Source organism: Stegostoma tigrinum, chromosome 5 (genome assembly GCF_030684315.1).
Source record: "Stegostoma tigrinum isolate sSteTig4 chromosome 5, sSteTig4.hap1, whole genome shotgun sequence".
NCBI classification, from domain to species: domain Eukaryota; kingdom Metazoa; phylum Chordata; class Chondrichthyes; order Orectolobiformes; family Stegostomatidae; genus Stegostoma; species Stegostoma tigrinum.
This window is the reverse complement of record NC_081358.1, coordinates 33,018,399-33,028,050: the sequence shown is the minus strand read 5'-3', so window position 1 is coordinate 33,028,050 and position 9,652 is coordinate 33,018,399. Positions and strand designations below refer to the sequence as shown.

The 9,652-nt window shown below is 47.1% G+C and overlaps 1 long non-coding RNA gene across 2 annotated transcripts in view; it reads left to right on the top strand.

Moving 5' to 3' along the window:
* The first annotated feature begins 332 nt into the window (after positions 1-332).
* The window catches only part of LOC125451965 (uncharacterized), a 29,400-nt gene continuing 20,080 nt past the window's right edge, over positions 333-9,652 (top strand). For both annotated transcript variants that reach the window (XR_007247427.2, XR_007247426.2), the window contains exons 1-2: positions 333-889; positions 6,939-7,201. This is a non-coding gene — a long non-coding RNA (uncharacterized LOC125451965). The remainder of the gene's footprint in view (positions 890-6,938; positions 7,202-9,652) is intronic.

Here is a 9,652-nt window from a genome sequence, read left to right as displayed (position 1 = left end):
TGTGAAGCTTTCTAACCCTGCAACCAATTTAAATATCCTCCCAAATCCAGCACAATTGGAGCTGCTATCAATGCATGCTCGGTTGTACGTAGGAGCTGGCTCATCAGAATACTTTTTGTTTTCTTTTTCGAAACTAAATGAGTGTTATGCAATTACACCTGCAGAAAACCTGCGAAAAATGTCCTCTTGTAGCGATGCCTCAATGTGTGTTTCTACTCCTTTCCGGAGTTCTCCACCCATTAGAGCTGCGCTGGCGGTTTCGGCAAATCACAAATGCATCCTGCCTTTTTAATCTCTAAGCTGCCGCTATAAAGTAAATGTGTCGGGCACGATCTTCCAATTATTGTGAAACCTCCTTGCGGACCAGTTCCTTAACATTGACTGAGTGGGCAGGCGACCTTACACATTTAAATGAGTTTGAGGGACAGTGGAAGAGGCTTGACTAATTGTTGGAAGCCAGATGTTGAAACACAAAAGAGAAAAGCAGGGAGAGGGAGGGGGCTGAACGGAGAGGGGTGGGCGTAAATCCCTGCATTTGGAATTGGGGAAATGCACATCAGCTCTGCTGAAAGCGGCGGCAGGAGCCTGGGAGAGAGTGATTTAACTCATTGTGATGCACAGTGCGACTTGCTCTCGTTTGAGAGAGAGAGAGACAGGCAGAGAGAGAGAGAAAGGCACGCTCTACTGAACTGGGAGCATCTGACTCAGAATGAGAGAATGCGATGCGCTCACACCGCTATTCCAGCATTTCGCTCAGACTGTGCAGACTGTTGGCGATAGCCCTCCGTCACTACAAGCCAACACATGCTTTTTCTGCTGTCCAAAGTTATGGATGTGGGACAAGTATTGAAGTGAAGACGGCGGTCTAATCAGAAGGCGTTGACTCATTGTAAGTTGTGTTGATTCTGTCCGAAACAATTTATTAGTCGAATTGTTGTGGAACATTGCAATGGGCGTGGGATATTCTCTCTTTCTCTCTGTCTTGAACAGCTCCTGAGGTTAATATGTTCGGGAGACAGTTGTGTGTATTTTTTCTCTCTTATGAAAAATAAGATTTTGGAGGGGTGGCCGGTTGGGAGAGGGTGATGGTGGGTGGGTGGGTGGCTGACAGGGGAGATGAACCGACCCCCTGTATTTCTGTCAGCACAAAGCCTTCGAATGGTTTTCACGCTGAGTCGCTAACATTTGAAGGTACATTTTCTGACCTGCCTATCTAACTGTCTGACCTTTAGTTTAAGTTCTGATTTAATTCAATCTGTGTTACCCCCTCCCTTCCGTACTTGACCTGGTAGATTGTGCGTGTCCTGGTCTTGTGGTCCAGCTGCTGTTTTCAATTGTGAAAGCATTCCCTTTTGATCTGAAATTTTGCACAAGAAGGAGTCATTCCTGTTTTTTTTCAAATGAATTAGGTTTCCTTCTCCTTAGGAAACTCATTACTTACAAAACGTGGGCACGAATTCGTGACACCCCCGCCTCCCCACTCACCCTCAAAAATAGCTTCTACAAGTAAAAATGCAAATTGCTTTCAGTTTCTTTGTCTGTTGAGCTGAAACGATGGAAGCTGGTTCTTTTGAAAGAAAAAATGGCGAGTCCCATTGTAACTGGACTATTTTCTTCCGGTACAAGCACTTTAGTGAAATTCTATAGAAGCGGGTTTCTTTTGCATATTCCTTTTGCTCACTTTTCATTGTACGTGGAGAAAGCAACGTTTCAATGGCTTACTAATCAGGCCAAGTTAGGATTATCCCATATTTTTAATTGTTTACTCTGTCCTGCTTTGATAGAACTAGAGTCTCATTTGGCGTTCCGTTCATTGCCTACATATTTCCGCTTCTCTCACCTAAATTGTCTTCGATCTAGAGAACCACATCTGTTTCTCGAGTAGTTCCGAATCTTTCAGTGCTTCACGGTGAGAAGTTACTTTTGTTTTAGACAAGGCACTGAGTTTTCATGAAAACTCGCAAACGCACGTTGTAACGATGAACAGATACCAGCGAGAATGATTTCCATGGCAGTAATTTCCAACATATTTTTAAAATCATCTGCAGGAATTTATATGGAAGCTTTTAAAAGTAATAAACTGTCCTGACTCTGATTACAATGCTCCGTTAATATGGTAAATAAATTAACAGGAGAGCAAAATGGAGGAGTGCTGATATTTTATCTACGATCAGTTACATGCTTATGTTTACGTGTAACTTGTATTCCAGAGATTTTTTTTCTTATGGGCTTTTGTCATTATATTTGTTATTATTGTTTTAAATAAACAATAAGCAACATTTCGAAATTAATTGAATAATCTTTTTTCACTTAATTATCAGCTAAAAAATGTTTCAAAATCGATGTCAGCTAAGATATTGGCAGGCATAGACATTGGCTAAATGAATCGGGGAAAGTTGCAATAGGCTTTAATCCAATGTCATCAGAAATTATTGAAATCCGGCATTTAACTGAATTGGAGTCACCATTCTCGGTTTTAAAGAGCTGAAACGTAATGTAAGCAGGACTGTAAAAATGATCCTCGGCTTCATCTTCAAAACCATGGACAGCGTTCTGTTTATCTGTTTCTGCTAAAATGTGGACGCAGGGTCAACTATCAAAACAAAAGCATGGTGTTTTTCAGGCTTTATTGATTTAGTAAAAAAAAAGATTTTCTTGGAATTATCTGCTGGCTATGTTCCATCGGTTTATAGGTGCGTTTGCAGCAATGTTAATTATGTGGAACTGAGTGGGCTTTTTGTGAGTGTAATGCAGTTTTACTAGTTGTACAGTCTCAGTGTGGCGGCCTCCCAAAATGCAGGCTGCCTGTTTTGAGAGCTAGGAGCTGCTGATTCCTAGCAAATCCCAAACATTTTGTTCACACTCTCGGAGGCAGCGAAGATTAAACCGTTAGCATTTCTATTGCAAATTCTGCCCCTGCCGATTGAATTGCTGGGCATAAAGGATACTGTCTCGTGTGTGCCTTATTTCAGAAATGAAAAGGTAGTCTGCATTCTGCCGAGATCTGGCCTTAATTGACCAAAAGGCTGCCTTTTCTTGAATGCGCGTGCTAACCGTGCTGACATGTACGTTAGATGTGTAAAAGTATTTATGGTTGCGTGAATTTGTGTGCTATGTGTTGAGCATGTGTATTTTGCATATTAAACATGAGCATGGTGTCTGTGTTGAACATGTATGTGCTTTGTGTGTTGAACGTGTGTGTTGTCTTCATTGAACATGCGTGTGTTGTGTTAACTGTATGTGTATTGACTGTGTGCCTGTGCTGTATGTGCTACTTCTTTCTTGACTATGTGCATGTGTGTCGGTGAAGGTGTGTGTGTGTGTGTGTGTGTGTGTGTGTGTGCGTGTGTCTGTGTGTACAATGCATGAGTTCAGCGTGTGGTGCGTGTAAGAGGGTGTTGCAAGCTGAAATGAATGCAGAACGCAATCGCGTTCTTAGTGTCACGCACTTAGAATTCGTTCTATAATTCACTGTAAATATCAACGGAGGGCCACGTTGCTTTTCTGAATGTTGGTAGATTAATGCTGCCATTAACTGCGATTTGTAGCTTGCACTGTTACCCTATCTCAACAACCAGGAGATTGCAAGTATTGAGATATTGGAGTCTTCATGTCCAACTTGTACAACCAAATTATTTCCCTCTGAGACAGAACAGCAGTCAATGCAGAAGAAGATTGTCAGTGCCTCGGAAGCGGTGCGCTAACGGTGTTAACAGAGGAGTCTTAAGAGATGAAACACTAATATTTCAGTGAAAGAAACATATTTCAGAAACAGAATTTTCTGGTGAAACTCAGCAGGTCTGGCAGCATCAATGGAAAGAAAGCAGAATCAACGTTTTGAGTCCAGTGACTCTTTAAGTCGGCCTTCTCTCCCCACAGATACTGCTAGACCTGCTGATTTTCACCAGTAATTTCTGTCTTTGTTTCAGTCGGAAGAGATGTGCGGGTTTTTTTTCTATAGCCATGGATGAAGTTGCAGTTTTATTAAGTAGCTGTATATGACCTACCGGATCACTAATGTGGGTGACGCCAAACCGCTGAGTGTTAGTCTCTCCATGTTGAGTAACTGCAGCATCTGAGAGCAGGGCAGAGGCGAGCAATCCCGTCCTTCAGACAGTGTATAACTGGATTTGTGTTATTTATTGATCCGGCGAGCTTCTAACAATAATTTTTTTTGTTCGCTTTTCCCCTTGTCTTTAACAAATATGTTGTTCGTAATGTCTCCCATCCTACTGCAGGTCCAGACAGTTTCTTTTTATTTTAACAATGTTCAAAGACAAGGTGTGTTGCAGAGAACGGGGGAGGTGGCGTGAGGGCAGCTACATTGCGTGTGAGCACAACTATCCTAGAAAGAAATACCAGAACATTATGGTCTGAACAATGACAATTCACAGCAGTACAGAATGGATGGATAGGTTATTGCACAATGAGCCTTCCCGGAAAATAAACGCGTCTCATTTAAAGCACCCTCAGCAAAACATATGTAGCTTTTCCGGCAGTGTAACATCGAATCTGATTGTGTGTTGAAATGTCAAGGTTAGCCCTAGTGCCAAGGTGGAAAGCTGTTTTATTGGATGTTGTCCCGCTGACAGTGCGGGGGAGGGGGAGGGGAAGCGTGCTGCAGTAACCACAAGGCCCGCTGCCTCATGCTCTCACTGTCTCTCTCTCTCTCTCTCTCTTCTCTCCACCCTCCCTCTCTCTGCCCCCCCCCCCATAACCTCTCTCCCTCTCTCCTGTCCCCAGTCTACCTTCCCTCTCTCCTCTTCTTGCCTCTCTTTTGGTCTCTCTGTCCCCCTCTTTCTTTCTCTTTATCCTGTCTCCATCTCTCTCCTCCCTTCCTACTTTCCTCTCCCCCCCAACTCGCTCCTCAGTCATCTCCCTCTCTTTTTGCCTCTGTCTCCCTCTCTCTCTCCGCCCTCCCACTCTCTTTCTCCTCCCTTCTTCCCTCCCTCCCTTCTCCCCCGCTCTGTCTCCCCTTCCTCTCCCTCCTCCCCTCTCCCTTTCCCCTCTCCTGCCCTCTCTAACTCCTCCCACACTCCCTCACTCTCCACCCTCACTCTGCCCTTCTCTCTCTCATTCCCTCCCTCTCCTCTCCCCCCAGTCTCTCTGCCCCTATCTCCCACTCCCTTTCTCCCGCTACCTCCCACTCTCCCCCTTCTCTCTGCCTATCTCCCCCCTTCTCTCTGCCCCTCTCTCTCTCCCAATCCCTCCCTCCCTCTCCTTCCTGCTCTCTCACCTTCCCTCCGTCCCTCCCCCTTCCCCCTCCCTCCCTGACCTTCACAAGGACAGTGGGACCTGCTGGTGATCAGGAGTTTGGGAGCCAACATCTGCCTGCCCGCTGACGTCAGCGGCCCCCTCTAATCCTCTTGTGCTGAAGCAGCTCACTCATAATTGGCAGGGGAAGCCATTAATCCCCAAGACTGGACCAGGAGCAGGGCAGGGGGAAGCGGCGTAGGGTAAGGTGGGGGTTGCTAAGGGGCTGCAAGAAGCTGCCAGTAACTTGGAGCAGCCTCCCGGCCTAACCCTGGCGCTGTCAGGCTTGGAAGCCTGCTCCCTTCCCGAGGTTCGCTCTTGACTTTCCCCTCTCTCCCCCCTGCCAGATGCTTATTCTTTTGCCCCCTCCTTTCTCCGAGATTCCCTCCTGATTTACCCCCTCCTTTCCCCGAGATTCACTCCTGATTCCCCCCTTTCCCCGAGATTCCATTTTCCTCCCCCCCACTCCATTCCCCGAGATTTCCTCCTGATTCCCCCCTTTCCCCGAGATTCCTCCTTCCCTCCCCCCTCCTTTCCCCGAGATTCCATTTTCCTCCCCCCCACTCCATTCCCCGAGATTTCCTCCTGATTCCCCCCTTTCCCCGAGATTCCTTCTTCCCTCCCCCCGCTCCTTTCCCCGAGATTCCATTTTCCTCCCCCCCACTCCATTCCCCGAGATTTCCTCCTGATTCCCCCCTTTCCCCGAGATTCGTTCTTCCCTCTCCCCGCTCCTTTCCCCGAGATTCCCTCCTGATTTCCCCCTCCTTTCCCCGAGATTCCATTTTCCTCCCCCCACTCCATTCCCCGAGATTTCCTCCTGATTCCCCCCTTTCCCCGAGATTCCTTCTTCCCCCCGCTCCTTTGCCTGAGATTCCCTCCTGATTTACCCCTCCTTTCCCTGAGATTCCCTCTTGCTTGCTCCCACCCCACTTTCCCTGAAATTCCCTCCTGCTTTCCTCCCATTCCTCGCTCGGATTTCTGCAGGATTAACTCCAGCCTTGATGATGAAAAAGCATGCCGTTGACATTGTTGCGGCTGTGCTTGTTTTCCGGGAGACCTTTGCAGGGTTTCGGCTCCAGAGAGGAGGTTTCTTTGCTGCTGCTGGCCGTTAACCTCAAACAATTAACTGCCCCCACTCCTCAAACAGAACACAACAAAACTGGCTTGTGTTTTGTTTCGAGCCTTTCCAGGCGGCTCCGCAGTTCCGTCTGCTCTCTCGTGGTTATAACCGGGGGGACATGGGCATAGTGTGTGTGAGTATGTGTGTGTGTGTGCGTGTGTGTGTGAGAGAGAGACAGAGAGCGCGTGTCTATGTGTGTGTGTGCGTGTGTGTGTGCGTGTGTTTGTGTGTGCTTGTGTGTATGTGTGTGTTTGTGTGTATGTGTGTGTGTGTATGAGAGAGAGAGAGTGTGTGTGTGTGTTTGTGTGTATGTGTGCTTGTGTGTATGTGTGTGTGAGTGTGTGTGAGAGTGTGTGTGAGTGTGTGTGTGTGTGTGTCCGGTACTCCTCACTCGACAACAGGCCCAGCACCCTGCTCCTGGGATCACAGAGTGTTGAGAGAGGCAGCAATTTGCCTGCACCTTGCGAAGCGGCTCTTTCCCGGGAATGGGGGACGCAGCTTTTGTCCGCTCTTGACGCTACCGAACCGTAGCCTCTTTTAAAGAAATGTCTTTGTGTCTCAACAGGACGGTTACTGTTCGGCCGTGTGTTCTGCCCGCCACCTCTCTCCGTCCTGAAGGCCGTGTTGCTGCTGCTTTGTAGGCAGCCGCTTGCTTCAACGTCCTGCGTGGGCCCTACAGCTTGGATCAGGCCGTCAATGCAAAGCCCTCTCTCAGCAGCCTGTAGCCCCCAGCGTTTATGAAAAGAGGAAGAGAGAAAAAAAAGAGACGCCAGAATGATTTTCAAAGGCTTTTCTTCAGTCGGGACTGAAAGTACAGCTGTGTAAAGGGTGAGCCTGAAGGGTCACTGCACAGATGACTCTCCATTTACTGCTATTGAGTAAATCTTTCTAGGCAACTGTCCTGGAGAATCCAGTCCTTGGACAGCGAGATCGGTCAAGTAATGTTTCTTTTAACCTGTGTATGTACATGTATAGATATATATATATAATAGAGAGAGAGAATATATTTTACAGTCACATTTGCCGCAGCAATGTGCGCTAGCAGAGCGCTGCAGAGTGACAGGCGCTGGACCAGATGGGTTTTTCTGCACACAGGGGACTAGCCTGGCCAAGCATCTCATCCGCCTGCTTTTGCGCACTGCAGTCACAGAGAGAGGGAGGAAGAGGAAGGGGGTGGGGGGTGGGGAGAGAGCTAGATACTAGAGAGAAAAAAGGAAAACAACTTGTCTCTGCCATTTGATGCTCAACATCCTATGGTAACTAAACAGAAGGGCATCGGGTTTTGTATGTTTCTGTAGCTTTTTAAAAAAATATTTCTGATGTACTTGCCCACAGTAGCTCAAAGCGTGTTCCGTTTGTAAGACAGACCTGTCACTGAGACCGACCTGGTTATCAAACCTGGACTGAAACATAAACTGGAAGCATCAATACTCGCTGTAAAAACTGTTAGAAGACACATCCTATTGTAGCATCTGAGGAGAGAATGCTGCAGTCTGTATTAGGAACCGTTTAGGCTCGAGGAGGAAATCAGCTGAGAAGAACATTTTATTTCCGTTCAGCAAGAGGGTTACTTGTGGTGATTTCTCTAGCAACGCCGCCCAATGAGCTGTGCTGTGGATTTGATGATTAACTGTTCCTGTTTCTTTCCCTTCAAGCCGATAGCAGACCCGTGCTCTCCGTGTTCACAGCGGACCTTGATTTAATGTTATACAATTAAGGCACGCGGTGAATGCCAAGAGCCGAGCCACTGACTACGCTTATACCAGCAAGCGGCAGCTCAATCCCAATCCGACCCCAACACCACCCTTACCCCAGTCAGCCTGCATCCAGCTAAGGCCCAGCTATTCACAACAAGAACACTCCGAAGAAACAGGACAGAGAACCAGATATCCAATGACCCCCATTAATTATCACGACGCCTTAGGCGCACAAAATACTGTGGAGATGCTGCTAGGAAGGATTAGCATCTTTACATTGGAGTTTGTTTATTCTGCAACTGTCCCATTTTTGTCAGTCCGAACAGAATTTAAACCCACTTTTACCCAGCGCAGGTAGATCTTTCAGCAAGGGCAGGGAAGGCTTAGGGACGAAGGGCTCTGTTTCCATTGACAAGGTATCACAGCGCCCCCGACTGAGCCAGTTCCTACCTGCTCTCGGGGAGGTACCTCCTGAATTTGTTCTCGCGTTCCTAGTTTCCTTCCAGTCAGGCCTCAGCTAGGAGCTAAGATTTCCGAAATAGAGACGCCATCACACTTACAACAGCGATAATTGACCGAGGGCACCCCACCCCACCCCCACCGCCATCCCCATTAAATGTCACACAAATGCTGAGTGACCTACATCCCAGCGGCTTGGCCTCTCTCAGTAACACTACAAATCGCCTGAAATACCGAGTCTCATCGACACAACTCCTTTTTGTTTTAACCTGATGACTAATCGACTGCTCCTTCTGGGCCCACCACGTTTTATGTTTGATTCAAAGACAGCGAAAGGGGACGTGCAAAATTGCTACTTGTCTACCGAATTTGGAAGAATCGGAACAACGGGGACGGGAGTATTTGACAGCAGTACCTGTTTGATTTGGCTTCGCGACCTACTGGACAACCGTGGCTTGGATTTGTCTCCTTCCTGCTTCTCGGCCCTCTGCTGTCAGAGCAAAATAAATGTTCACTTCCATGAAATGACAATAATTGGAGTGGATAGTCACCCCAGGTGCTTGAAAGATTTTGTTGAACGGCCTCAAAAATCAGTATCTGCTGTCACAGGCTCCCAAAGCTTGTTACAAAATTTCATTAATATTATTACAAAATTGAAGTAAAGAATGAGCAAATCGTCATACCCGATGCCCCGCTTTTTTGTTGTGAAGATGCTGGTGTTGGACGGGGTGGACAAGGTCAGAAGTCACACCACACAGGTTATAGTCCAACATTTTTATGCGAAATATCCGAAAGCTTGTGATTGCACATAAACCCTGTTGGACAATATCCTGGTGTCATGAGACTTCAGACTTTTTTTTGTTTAAGACGCTCAGAAATACTGTAGCACTCGCGAGCACCAACTCTTGGCAATCTCCTGCAGCCTTAAAACGGCTGTAGACTTCTTCCCCGCCCCTTTTCAGTCAAACTTTGCAATGTTCTGACAGAAGCAAACTTGGAAAGTCCTTTTAGGAACTAAACCACATGAAACTCCAGCGGAAATTTCGATTTCACACTCCATCTTCCTCAAAACCAGCCGCAGTTCAACTCGGCTACAGTGTGAGGGGGGTTGTCCACTCGACTG